At 38.0% G+C, this 14,292-nt stretch overlaps 1 long non-coding RNA gene across 1 annotated transcript in view; it reads left to right on the top strand.

Moving 5' to 3' along the window:
- The window catches only part of LOC103095069 (uncharacterized), a 31,431-nt gene that overhangs the window by 5,814 nt on the left and 11,325 nt on the right, over nucleotides 1-14,292 (top strand). Inside the window, exon 3 of the long non-coding RNA XR_008911146.1 lies at nucleotides 959-1,089. This is a non-coding gene — a long non-coding RNA (uncharacterized LOC103095069). The remainder of the gene's footprint in view (nucleotides 1-958; nucleotides 1,090-14,292) is intronic.

Below are 14,292 nucleotides of genomic sequence, written 5' to 3'. Positions count from 1 at the left end.
AAGAAGATACAGGACTAGTTCAGCTTTCAAGGGGACTACAATATGATGGAGAGGGTGATGAAGACAGAAGATATGTACACATTACAAGGGAGAGAGTAATGAATACAAAGGAGTGATATAGGCAAAATTCTAGGAGAAATTGAAGGACAGGAGAAATTTAGTAGTTGAAGGAGAGGGTTTGGGAGAATATCATTAAGAATGTGACACTAGATTTAGGTCTTGAAGAAAGGAAGTAATTAAAAAAAATCCTCACTTTCCACCTTGGAATCAATACAGAATATTGGTTATTGAGGTAGAAGAACAATAAGGACTAGGCAATTAGGATTAAGTGCCTTGCCCTAGAGCCACACAGCTGGGAAGTTTCTGAGTTCAAATTTGAACCCAAGATTTCTGGTCTTTAGGCTTGGCTTTCAATCCACTGAGCCACCCAGTTATCTCAGATAGGAAGTAATTTTAATGGATGGAGATGGGAATAGCATGAATAAAAAGGCACAGAGAAGGCAGAGGGCAGGATAAGAATGGTGTATGAAGTTAGTTCAGTTTATCTGTGATGTATACAGTGCCAAAAATAGTAGCATGAAGTAAGCCCAGAAATGTGGTTTGGAACTAGGTTGTGGAGGCCCTTGAATAATCTTTTATACCATCAGCTTATCCAGGCAGTTGCATGCAGTGGAAAGAGCCCTAGATTTGGAGTTAGAGTTGAAATTCAGGTTTGGCTTTGTTGAATGCAGTCCTCAGAAGGGGTTACCTTGACTTCACTGACCTGATGGTTGGAGGAAGTTTTTTGATATCTCTGGGAACTCAAGGCACCTGGAGCCTATTATTCTCACCAGATGTCTATCACTCCCCAGTTTTAGGTTATTATGCAAAATAACTTAACATACCACGTGTTACTGCCTCTCCCCACCATTCCTCCCTGATGAGTCTATTTAAATCCTGCCCTTTCTGTTCCCTTTAGGATACTCCTATACTTTGGTGCTGTTCTGGATTGCAACCTCCTTGCCTCAATTAAAGATCCTTCTTGCTATATTGTTCTCTCTATTTCAAGGTTGATAGCTATTTGTGACCTGCCATCTTGGGCAAGCCAAGGTAATTTCCCTGAACTTACTTATTTAGACTTCTCTGGGTAATGGGTAGTTTCATGAATGAAATTAAACCAAAAGGTAAACTGAAGCATATTTCTCCAAGCAAAATAACAGTTTATTAATAGAGCACCATACCTTTTAATAAAGGATGGGTCGATAGCTCTGCCTCTGGCCAAAGACCCTGGACAAAAGGACAACTCCCCTTTATGGGTTCTTGGAAGTACAGAATGGAATGGGGTAGAAAACACCATGGGGCTGAGGACATGATTGGTTACATAGATGAGATGAGGGTAACAATGTGATTGGTTGAAAATTTGGTAACAAGAGGATGGTAACAATCCCTCAGACTAAGAAATGTTCATCGTTTGAGCCAGTCTACAAAACAGTGTTTTAGACTTTCTGGATAGCGGACCAGACATCCTTGAAGGACTGCAAGTCATGTAAAGATATTAGGCCCAATTCCTTTATAACAAATCACATACCCCAAGGTTAGCTAAATTCCTTGAGGCAAGAATAGACCAGGGATTAGTAAGAGAATTGGGTTTCTAAACTTAACTCATTACAGGCTAGCTGAATTCTGAATGAAGTTCAGAGACAAAGAACCCTGATTTAGGCAGTTTAAGGATAAAGTCAATGAATTGTAAATAAGATACATTTAAAAATGAAACAATTTAAATTTCTCAGTGGCCACTGAAGATTTTAAAACAGAATGATGCAACTAGAGCCCTACAAAAGGAAGATTATTTGGACCAGCAGTGTATTGAATGGATCAGAGATGACATAGACTAGATATGGGAAGACCACTTAAGAGGATAGAAGCTAGGTGAAAAAAAAAAAGGTGAGCTTGTGTGTAGCTACAGGCAAGTGGAAAGGAGATGGAATCAAGAAAGCTTGGCAACTGATTGGATGGTTGAAGGAGAGAGATGAATCACAGATAATTCACATATTACTAGCTTGGAAGATTGGGAAGATGGTTGTGCCATCAATAGAGATATTAAGGGCAGTGCAGGGTTTTTTTTTCTGGGGGAGAAGATTATTTTTATTTTATACATACTTAATTTGATAAGTATATAGATGGAAATATCTCTGGAACTAACACTGTACAAAAAGGGTAGAGGGTAGAGCTAAAGATTAGGGGGGAGTATTATGTGCATAAAGATAAGTCTATGGAAATAGATGAAATTAATAAAGGATGGGATGTATCAATAGAAGGTAAGTGGTCCAAGGAGAGGACCTTGTGATATTTTTAGTTTGAGGGAAAGGGTTAGTCTGAAGAGTCTGGAGAAGAGACAGTGGAGGGATAAGCAAAATAAGACTAGAACCATGTCATTTCCATATCTTGGAAGCCAGTGGAGTAAAGGGTATCAATAAGGAGCAGGTAGTCTACTGTGTCAGATTATAGGAACACATCAAGCAGAATGAAGACAGAAAAAAGTCAATGGGTTTAGGTATAAAGGGAGAGATACTTTGGTAGAGATAGAGATAAAATATAGATTTAAACAACTGAGGAAGTGCAAATAGCATGTGAAGACAACTTCTAGAAGTTTATTATGTTCAAAGTACTGTTCTAAGAGTTGGGGATAGATATAGAAAAGTGCAAGTTCTTGCTGTCAAGGAGCTTGCATTCTAAGCCAAAGAGAACATGTGGGAGAAAATTAAACATGAGGGAAAAAGGAAATGTGTGAAAGTCCTAATAGTGCAATGGTGGGGTGGATGATAAGGACCAGGGTCCTCAGGTTACATTAGTAAGTCAGATGACAGTGCTAGTGCCTGGAGACTTCAAGGTGTAGAGGCAGGATAAAAGGTATATTATGAAGTACCTTAGGATACAGTGACAAAACATGGCAAGAATTGGTTGATATTCATCTCATTGGAAGGATTAGAAGCAAGCCTGGATGGGGTTCAAGAAGTCTAACAAGGAAAAGCAGATGAAAGGAGAAAGCAAATGGGAAAGGGATCCTCTGTAGTGGTAGGTTTTCTTGATGGCACATCATCTTAGATGGGTTCAATTATGGAAGCTTGAGGAAATGTCACAGTAAAAATAGGTAATTTTTTTTATTGTTGTTATTGTGTTTAGAATAGGGGAATCCCTGAGCATATTTTTAGGCTAAGTGGAAGGAATCTTTGGAGAGGAAAAGATTAAAAGTATGTGGCAGATAGCAGGATAATAAGCAAAACCTGCAAAAGTAGAAAGAGTCAATGTTGGAGGGGCAATTGGAAGACAAAGAAAGTAGTACACTGTTGGAAGAGCTCTGAATTGGTTCAATATTCTTGGAATTGTTCTAAAAAAGTGATTAATATGCACATCCTTTGAGAGAATCCATTACTAAGTATGTATTCCAAGGAGTTAAAAGATAGAAAGTTTTTATATGTGTAAATGTAAACCTAAATGTTCATAGTCGCATTCTTTGTGATAGCAAAGAACCAGGAACAAAATAGGTGCCAAATGATTGGGGGAATGGCTGAATATATTGCAGCACACGAATGTGTTGGAATATTACTATGCCACAAGATGATAAATCTGAAGATTTGTATAAGCTGATTCAGAGCAAAGTCAATAGAACAAGAAAAATAATATATACAATTCCCCAACATGGCCACAAAAATAAAAATAAAGTTAAACTGGAAAACCCCCTATAAATAACAACAAAAGAAAATAAATGAGAGAGAAGGGATTGTTGATGAAGAAAAGCCATTGGGGCCACAGGAAGACCAGTCAGCTATGGCAAAGTGGAAGGTCGTTTTTTAATGAAACTATACAGAAGGAGGAGAGTGTTAGAGAGGATACAGAGACTAAGAAGAGTGAAGGTTATTAACATCCAATATTTTCTGTGTTTCTGTAGAAACTGGAGGTGAGTCAGGAGTTCTCCTAGTAGTAAAGAGGTAAGGGTATGGTGTTGGGGGCTTGAGAAAAGAAAAGGAGGTTTGCAACAGTGGTTGTGGGGAGTGTGGTAGTCAATAAGATATAATTGAAAGGATTGCCTATGGCAGTGAGGGCCCAGTTGAGATGAGATGGAATAAATTTGTGGTGGATTCTGTCAGTATGATTTCATATTCTGACTAGCAGCCTTTGGTATCTCAAGAGTAGGAATGGGAGAGGCACATGGTAGTAGGTCCTCAGGGATAGGGGTTAGCAGAAGAGAACCAGTGGAAGGTGAAAGAGAATATAATCAACAATACTGAGTAAGAAGGAAAGTTCATCTAATGGTATTTATTTATAGACTGGGGGAATAGGAAAGAATCAAGGAACTGGAGGTCATGATAAAAGTTAGGAATGGGCTTGGGAGGAGTAAAAGAGAGAGGATTGGGGACTGGGCTTAGTGGAGAAATTCAAGTGTTTAGGATATTCGAGGTGGGACAGTTTCAAGTGATGACATCTAGGCTGTGATTACCTTTGCAGATGACTTAAGTGAATGGTGGGGGTCATGGGAGTTGAGGGGTGAACAAAGTTATGAGGACAGGATTTTAGAAGTGAGACACAGACCAGGGAAAGGACTCCCCACTCCAGCTTATTATCCAGTTTTCTCTTCCATCTCTCCCTCTAACTCCTCCTCCTCCTTTTTCTGGTTCCACTATGCTCTAAACTTCACCATTTCTCATCTCTTTTGAGAACTGTCTATCCAGCCTCCTATTAGGCACCTTACAAATGTTTCCAGTCATCCAGGGCTTCTGTTGCCAGCTGACATAGTCCCTATGCCCAGGCATTCTAAGGCCTGTGGCAAATTGAGTATGTGCTAGAGGCATCCATTTCTTGGCTGTGCTATGTTATATAGCCCTAGGGGGATGTGGAGTAATAAGGATGCAGAGATGGTTAATGGAGATGTTTGTAGGATTAAATCACTCCAAGATTCTATTTAGGATGCTGGATTGGCTGGGCTTTCACAGTTAAAGGGAAGCTCTCACCTAGGATGTAGAAGGTGCAGGAGCCATGTGGAAACTTCCACAGACTAATTCCACATAGATTGCTTCCTTGCACTGGGCTAGGCACCATGGAGTGTGTAGGATCTGGTTTTTGTCTTTAAGGAGATTGAGCTGTGAGGTGTCTGAAGATTTTTGAGTACAGGAGTGGCATGAAAAAAATGATGTTTTAGGGAGGTCAACGTGGCAGTTCTGTGAGGAATGAATCAGGAGGGGAAGAAACCTGGAACAGGGTGAGGAGGCAGGAGATTAGTGCAGTGATTCAGATAAGAGATAAGGGACTTAACTAGATACTGGAACAGATTTGGAAAATGATGGGAAGGAAGAATCAACAGGGTGTAAAGACTAATTAGATACTGGAAAATGTATGTGGTATGCAGTGGTGATGAGGATGAGCAGGATGTCAGGACAGAGAAAGAAGTAAAAAATGCCTTCAAAGTTTCAAGTCAAAATGTTTGGGTTTTTTCCCCCCTTTCTTTTTTTTTTTTAGAAAATGAATTCAGATAGAATCAAAGAGACCTCAAACAATAACAGTCGTCATTGGCAAAAGTCCAATCCATCTATTCCATAGGCAAGGAAACTGAGAACCAAAGGAATTAAGAGATTTTTAAAAAGGGTAAATTAGGGTTAGGAGGTATCATGGCTAGGATGTGAACCTACATGTCTCTTGATTCAAAATCTAACAATCTTTCTTTGAGACCCTACTCCCTCCAAAGTGTTTTGCAAAAACACTTGTTATCTGAAGTTTACCTTATCCATAGTCTCATCATTGTGCTGTAACAATTGACATCATTAAATTTGTCTTGACTCTAAATGACTGTTAAAATCTTTATGTCCTTGATAAAGATTAAATAAGCAAGGCACTTAACTCTTTAGGAAAGGATTTTTTTTTTTTTTGGAATTTTGACTTTGACTTTGAGTTGCTGTCCAAGTGGTGATGCTCAGCAGATAATTAGAGAAGTGGAACTGGAATCTAAGAAAAAGGTCAGGACTAGAAATATTGGTAATAATTTACATAGAAACAAGAGTTAAAATTGTGAAAACAGATGCCATCTCAGGGCACAAAATAGATAGAGAAAAGGAAAGAATTGAGATTTTCACAATTTTAGGAAACAGGAAAAGGAAGATAATCTAGTAAGAGACAGAATTTATTTGGCCCTTGCCTACCTTGGTACGTAGAGGCTTATTCCACTTAAAAATTTAGAACTGCCAGATATTTTGCTTTAAAGTTAGTTAACCTTACCATCTCCTCTCTTAGGAAATAGAATTAATTAAATGTTATTTTTCACCTAAATTGCCCAGAATTTTGTGTTTTTTAACATGATAATTTTGAAAAGATTAGAGATTACCAAATTTGATGTACACTAAATTTTCTGCATATACATTAATTTGGGCTTTGTCTATCATCTTGAAACAAAAGGGGATCAATTATAAAATTTCAAAGGTCATGTATTCTATAATTTTCAATGGTTTTGTACGTCAGTAGAAGTTAGAGGGATATGTGATTGCATTGACTAAATCTATAATTCATAGAAGTACTCGTTTAACTTTGTTGATATGATTACCTTCCCTTAGACTAGGGCTAGAGAATCTTATTTTTTTTCCCATTGAAGGGCACTGATGCAGAGAAAAAAAAATCGATCAAATACCACATACCAGTAAGAAAAGCATTTTGAGCATTTTTTAAAAGGAAGAAACAGAAAAACTCTACTAATCTGCTTTTTATCATTAAATATATGATTCAATTCCATAATAAGATTTGTTAAAATACAAGATAGCAAAAAAAAATGGGGAGAAAAGGGAAATGAAAGGACAAGTAAATGAAGGAAGGGGAAAAAAGAAGGCAAAGATAAGTAAGATAGGAAAGTAGAAGAAAAGGAACCAAGAGGGGGGAGAGAAAAAGTTATGTGGGGGCAAAAAACAAGAGATATAAGCAATGAAAAGAGAGATAAGCATGCAGTTACAGATCCACAGAGTTTTGTGGAGGCATAAAAGGGGGATAGAGACAGAAATATAAGGAGGAGGAACTGAAGGATCAGAGAGACCTATTTTGGGAGAGACTAGGTAGAAAAACTCCCTGGTGAGTGCTACATAATTCTACATAATTCATAATAGACTTGTGAGAATTTCCATATTTGTCACTCTTCTTTAATAAATGGTTATAGGGAACTAGGATGCTCAGTGGATAGAGCACTGGGCATGGAATTAGGAAGATCTCAGATACTTCCCGGCTACGTGACCCTGGGCAAGTCATTTAGTCCTGTTTGCTTCAGTTTCCTCATCAGTAAAAAATGAGCTGGACAAGAAAATGGCAAACCACTCTAGTTTCTTTGTCAAGAGAATTTTAGATTGGGGAATGGCTGAACAAATTGTGGTATATGATGCTGATAGCATACTATTGTGCAATAAGGGGCGGGATAAGCTGCTTGATTTCCATATGAGCTGGAAAGACTTCCATGAACTGATGCAGAGTGAAATGAGTGGCCAGGAGAACATTGTACACAGAGACTGAAACATTGTGGGGATGATCATATGTAACATACTTTGCTACTAATAGCAATGCAATGATACAGAACAATCCCAAGTGATTTATGAGAAAGAATGCTATCCACAATGAGAGAAAGAATTGTTGGGATAAAAATGCAGAAGGAAAACATTTGTTTTATCACTTGTTTATATGGGTATAGAATGTGAAGTTTGGGTTTTTTAAATAATACTTTATTACAAAAATGAATAATATGGAAATAGGGATTGAGTGATAATACATGTATAACCAGTGGAATAGCTTATCGGTTCTGGGAGGGGTGAGGGAAAGAATATGAATCATGTAACCATGGAAAAATACTTAAATAAAAACAAAGAAGAACTAAAAAGAACTTTAAATGGGGTCACAAAGAGTTGGACATGACTGAACAATAACAGAGGTGGAACAGATTTTAGTATCTGAGAAATGAATTCAAGTTAGCTGCTTGTTCCTCTTAAAGGGGCATCCTATCCTTCAATGCTAGTTAAGCTAGCCAAAAGAGTCAGAATTAATCTTTAGAGGTTTCTATCTGTTTCCAGAGTTGGCAACAACAGACAGGTAACAGATATCATAGTTAGGCTGTGCAACATGGGAAATCTTGATGCTATGAGATTTTTAGTCTTTAAAAAAAATTTCCCCACAGAATTATGGGATTTCAATCTCTAGCTCAATCTGATTCAATTTATTTTCTAAGTGCTTGCTATAGGTTAGGCACTGGAAAAATAAAGACCAGAAAAATGAAAAACAGTCCTTGTCTGCAAGGAGTTTGTTCTACTGGGGTTGGGGTGGGGATAACATATAGATATATAGCAAGTGAATATAAGCTAATCTGAGGAGAGAGAATAAGTAAAATCTTCTCTATTAGAATGGGAGATCCTTGGGATCAAGGACTATCTTGTTTATTTGCATCCTCACCCAGTGCTTTGCACATAGTATTTAATAGAGGCTTCATTTATTTATTCATTCATTCATCCATTCATACATCCATCCACCCATTATTCATTAAGAAAGGCACACCATAGGAAGTCACACCTGAACTGAGCCTTGAAGAAAGTATCAATGTCTTCTACGGTATCTTCAACAATTGGTCCCTTAGTCTTTGCCTGAACACCACCTGTGATGGGGAGCTCATAAAGTAATGAGGCTGTTGATGCCCTTTTGGGGGCACCTCTACATGTTTAAAAACTTCCTCCTTCTTAGCCAAAATCTTTTCATAATATCAAGCTATTATCCTCCATTCTGGAGCTATAGAACAAATTTAGTCTCTTCAATTTCTCCAGATTCTGCATTCATTTTAAGAAGCTGCATCGCTGAAAAGAATTTATCAAGATATTTCAGTTTCTTTTCATGCAGAGGCAAGCTTTTCCTGGCAACAGATGTAATTGATGATTATCTCAAGCCAGAAAAAGGATACCATGTACCCTGAAGGTCTTTAGGTCACTGCCACAGTTCCCTACATGCCCATATTTCATGGACTCTTTGTAACAGAAGTGCCTTAGGGATACCTGTCCACAAAGTTATTAAAACATATTCAAAAGAACTGATGAGTGTGTGTATGTGGGAGGATGGATGGAGAAAATAGGAGCATGTACTTTTCAAGAAGGGAAAAAAGATAGAGAAGAGAAAGTTGGAAGAATAGTGGGTGGGGGAGGAACCATTCTCTGTGCCTGTGCCTGCCTTTAAGCCCAGCTTAGTTATTCTGTGAGTAATAAGAAACCAGTAAAGATTAAACAAGTCGTATTCAATTAAGCCAATAAGCCAGCTGTGCCAGAAAGTAGTCCAAAGGCAAGACTGAAGATCTTTGCTAATGATAGATGGCTGAGCAAAGAAAAGCTGTGGGAGCTGCCCCAGATCATGAGTCTCCCAAGACATGGTCCTTGACTCTTCATCTCAGCTGGGAAATTTAGTTATTAAAACAACTTTGGGAGACCCTTACTAGTTTCTTGGGTGAGAAATTAAGCAAGAGGTTTAAACTTAAGTCACCATGTTATACTAAACTCTTGGTTTTCCTTTGGGCTAGATAGTAGGCAGGTTTGGATCTAAGCATCTAAACTATGTTGCTGAACTCTTGACTCAGTTTAACTGAAGATTAAAATGGAAGAGCAAAAGGGCTCATTTTGGACAATAGCTGCTTTTAATTAATTTAATTCTTTTTTTCCTGAGTTTATGTAAGGGTGCGTTTTCTCACTCTCTCTCACTCTCTCTCACTCTCTCTCACTCTCTCTCACTCTCTCTCACTCTCTCTCACTCTCTCTCACTCTCTCTCACTCTCTCTCACTCTCTCTCACTCTCTCTCACTCTCTCTCACTCTCTCTCACTCTCTCTCACTCTCTCTCACTCTCTCTCACTCTCTCTCACTCTCTCTCACTCTCTCTCACTCTCTCTCACTCTCTCTCACTCTCTCTCACTCTCTCTCACTCTCTCTCACTCTCTCTCTCTCTCTCTCTCTCTCTCTCTCTCTCTCTCTCTCTCTCACACACACACACACACACACACACACACACAGTTATGTAATGCTTATAAGCATGGTTGATTTCATTATGCCATACTTCTTATTGGAGCCCATTGAAAGGGAAGGGAAGAAGATAAGAGTTTCACAACAAGACACTACAAACTGAAAGAATCTAATTGAATACATCCATATTTCCATACTACTAGACTAATGAGAAAAACACTGCCACTTAAAAAAAAATTAGCAAGCTCTCTGCTAGCCAAAGGGAAGTCTTCATTTTCCTGGTGGGTACAAAGGTATGGGTGGAATACATGACCCTTCTTCCCCTCCCCCCACTGAGATTTGGATTGTTAACATCTGGTCATTATGGAAAAGGATCAGGTAATTGCACAGCTGTACTCCTGGTGGTTAAATCTTGATTGATTAACAGTTCTTCATTGTTCCCCTTAGAACTTCCCCTAAAAACTTCTGAAGAAACTGCCTGTTATTGCTGACTACCATTGCTCTAACTGGAAATTACATACTTTTGGCCATGGTATCCTGATGCTGTTGAGCAGGTTGCTTTGTTACCACTGTCCCTCCCCCAGCTTGCTGTGTGGGATTAGGATGAGGAGAGAGAGAGAGAGAGAGAGAGAAAGTTAGAGAGAGAGTTAGTTTCAGGAGAGGTGCTAAGGTTAGTGTCAGAATGAGAACAGAATGGCATGATGGTGACATTGTTTGCTGGGACTAAGAACCCTGTTCTCTTGCCATTTACCCTGAAGTTGGCTGAGACCAGAAACAATCAGAGGTCCCTGGATGTTATGGACACCTGAGGCCAAGGAAAATACCAAGCCTTTTGAGTTTTAGTTACAACTTAATCCCCAGTTATATGATCTAGATTGAACCAAGATCTTGACGTCCAGCCCTACTGTTTTCATGAGTCAAACATGCTGTCTAAATTATGTTATTTATACTCCTATATGTGCTTGCAGAGGTTGAGGTAGAAGGGGACTAAAAACTTAAAGATTTCCTGGAACTCCTGTTTTTTTTTTTTTTTTAAACCCTTACCTTCTGTCTTGGAGTCAGTACTGTGTATTGGCTCCAAGGCAGAAGAGTGGTAAGGGCTGGGCAATGGGGGTCAAGTGACTTGCCCAGGGTCACACAGCTGGGAAGTGTCTGAGGCCAGATTTGAATCTAGGACCTCCCATCTCTAGGCCTGGCTCTCAATCTACTGAGTTACCCAGCTGCCCCCTGAACTCCTGGGTTTGAAGCAACTTCTGTAGTGAGTCGTGGGAGAAAGAAGTTCAGGGGTTTAAGAGAACAGCCAGCTCTCAGCTGCTTGGTGGATGTTTATTATGTATTGTTTTTATTATTAATACATCCATTTTCTCATTTAATATGTATTAATATATATCTATATATCAACCAAGCTTACCTTTCAGCTTCTATGATGAACTGATTCCATTATGTCAAAGTCTTGTGATTGTCTCATTGAAATCCAGTAAGTTCAGGAAAGTCATGAGGTTCATGAGTAAGTGGGAGCTTGAGACTGGTTTCTGATTGGATAAGTCCACAAATTCATATGCCCTAATACACTGAGCTGATGCTGTCCTATATAGAGAGAAGGGTAGAGTAGATGAATAAAACTCTGTAAGAATAGAGTAAGAACTGATAATGTTCTATAAGAAACACAGAGAAAAGAGCAGATACTACTTTGGACTTTAACCTGGGGCCATACACAAGCTTCCAGGGTAGGTGTGGAACTTCCCAGGACCCAGATTCTTTTGTTAAATAGAATTGCTTGGATGGTTGTCCTATAGCTACTAACCTGCTCACATGATGCTGAGTATTAGCAGTTAGTAATGTTTTCTTAACCACTGTAAGTCAATTTACCTCTCTCACTCTGTCCTACATTGAGCACACATCACAAGGGGAGCATCATCCTTGCAATCCATCTGAAGAGTAAAAAGTGCTATATATAATGTTCTAATAAGTAATATTCTAAAACATTTCACTCATCTGCCTCTTTGCCTTCTTGTTGCTTTAGGATCTTGGGAAAAATTCTTTAGGTTGTTAAAAATTCTCAAAGGCTAGCAGACTCTTTGATCTTTTTTTTTTTTAATATCAAGGCTGTATTAATTGAAAACTTCATTCAATCCACCCCCCCCTCCCGTGATGGCAGTTCAAATGTTTATATGGCAATAGTTTACTAATTCAGGCTAATGATGTGTGGGAACAAGGTTTTAGATCATCTTCTTTGTTCTTTCCTTCTTTCAAGTAATGTGGGGAAGGAGACTTGTGGCGTCTTAGGGGCAGCTCAGTAGCACTGTGAATGGAGCACCATATCTGGAGTTGATTCAAATCTGGCCTCAGACTCTTCCTAGCTGTGTGATACTGCAAGTCACTTAACCCCAATTGCTTAGCCCTTGCCACTCTTCTGCTTTTGAACTGATATTAAGACAGAAGGTAAGAGGCTAAAAAAAAGATTAGTTTTCTTTTAGGCAATAGTTTCCAAAAGCTTTAAATTCCTTGAAGCACCTGAGTGGTTTAGTGGACAGAATACTGGGCTTGGAATCAGGAAGCTTGAGTTTAAATCCAGCCTCAGTTATTTATTAGCTCTAGGATTCTGGTCAGTCACTTACCTTTAGTTTCCTTAATGGTAAAATGGGAATAATAATAATAATAATACTTACTCTGCAAGATTGAGGGCATCAAATGGGATAATGTTTATATTATTCTATGGTGCCCAACACAATAATAAATGCCTTTTTTTTTTCATCAAGCATCATCCCTAACCACAGCTATAGCTTTCAAGGTCTACTGCCAAGACCAGTCAAGCTTAATGGTGGCCCACAGATTCAGACTAATGAGACTCCACAATGAAATCACCCTTATCTTGGAACATTAATGAGACACCCTTTTGTGAGATGGGGACCAAAGCTCTGAGTAGGATGCATAGACTTATATGAAGCAAAGATAGTGAATAAAACAAAATAGATATAAGGACAGATTTAATTTACTGTGGAAATCCTTGCCCTATGCAGCCTATTCTATCAAACTCAGGGGAAGAAAGAACATGACACAATAACCAAAGAGAATCAACTCTCATTGCCTAGTACTCATAGAACCTACATCTCTGCTTATGGTAAAGGCTTCTGTTCTTGTTGAGTCCTAATAGACATTAGATCTCTATATTACCATTTTAAGACTTTTAATACTGAAAATAGGAATATGTCTGCATTAGTGTAAATATTAAATTGAAGAATTTTGAGACAGAATATATAGCTTGTTATTTTTAATAAGGTATAAAATAATTTAAACTAAATGTTAAAAATTTCTCAAGTAGGGACTTTTCCTTGTCTGTATAAATTCAATTTAACTTAATAAAATAAACAGTTTTTAGTTTTTGTTAAGGTTTTAGTTTTGTTAAGTAGGTGTAACATTTCCCCTTCAATTTTGTTTATGATATTAATCTATTTAATAATTTCTTCCTAGATAGTACAAAAGTAAGCTTCAACTCAACTTGGACAAAATATCAGAAATTTAGAATAAATGGAGTACAAATGACTAAGAATTGACCATAATATAATAATAAGCCCCAAATAACTTCCTTCTGGAATCTCTTGTTATCAGTTGGCTAGAAAATAAATAGAAGATCAGTTTTTGTTTAAGATAATATGCAAAGCCCACCCCATTAATCCACAATAAGTTTTTCTTTAATTTACTTTTTGTCATATTGTTTAGCTTTATTTTATTTCCCCCAATTACATGTAATGTTTCCAAAAATTTTCAAAGAATTTTGAATCTTGAATTCTCTCCCTCTCTCTCTCTCTCTCTCCTCACCCCCCATCCTCATTGAGATGCTAAGCAATTTCATACATATTTTACATATACAATTACATAAAACATTTCCCCATTTTAATCTTTTATGGCAGAAACCTCAAAATTAAGAAAGTGAAAAAAGTTATCTTTGGTCTGGATTCACACTCCCAGTTTTTTCCCTCTGGAAACAGATGGCATTTTTTATCATGAGTCCTTGGGATATCAGAGTTGTTTATTATACAGTATTCTTGTCACAGTGTTCCTCCTGGTTTTGCTTATTTCACTCTGTTTCAGTTTGTATAAATCTTTCCAGATTTTTCTAGGCTTCTCTTGCTCATAATTTCTCACAGCACTGTAGTATTCCATTACAATCATAAACTCAAACTTACTCTGTCATTCCCTGATTGATGGACATCCCCACATTTTCCAATCTTTGCCCCCACAATAAAGGGCTGCTTTAAATATTTTGTATACATGTCTTTCTCCTTTGCTTTTTTATCTGTTTGGGATAA

This window comes from Monodelphis domestica, chromosome 4 (assembly GCF_027887165.1).
Source record: "Monodelphis domestica isolate mMonDom1 chromosome 4, mMonDom1.pri, whole genome shotgun sequence".
Lineage (NCBI taxonomy): Eukaryota > Metazoa > Chordata > Mammalia > Didelphimorphia > Didelphidae > Monodelphis > Monodelphis domestica.
This window is presented reverse-complemented; position numbering and strand designations above follow the sequence as displayed.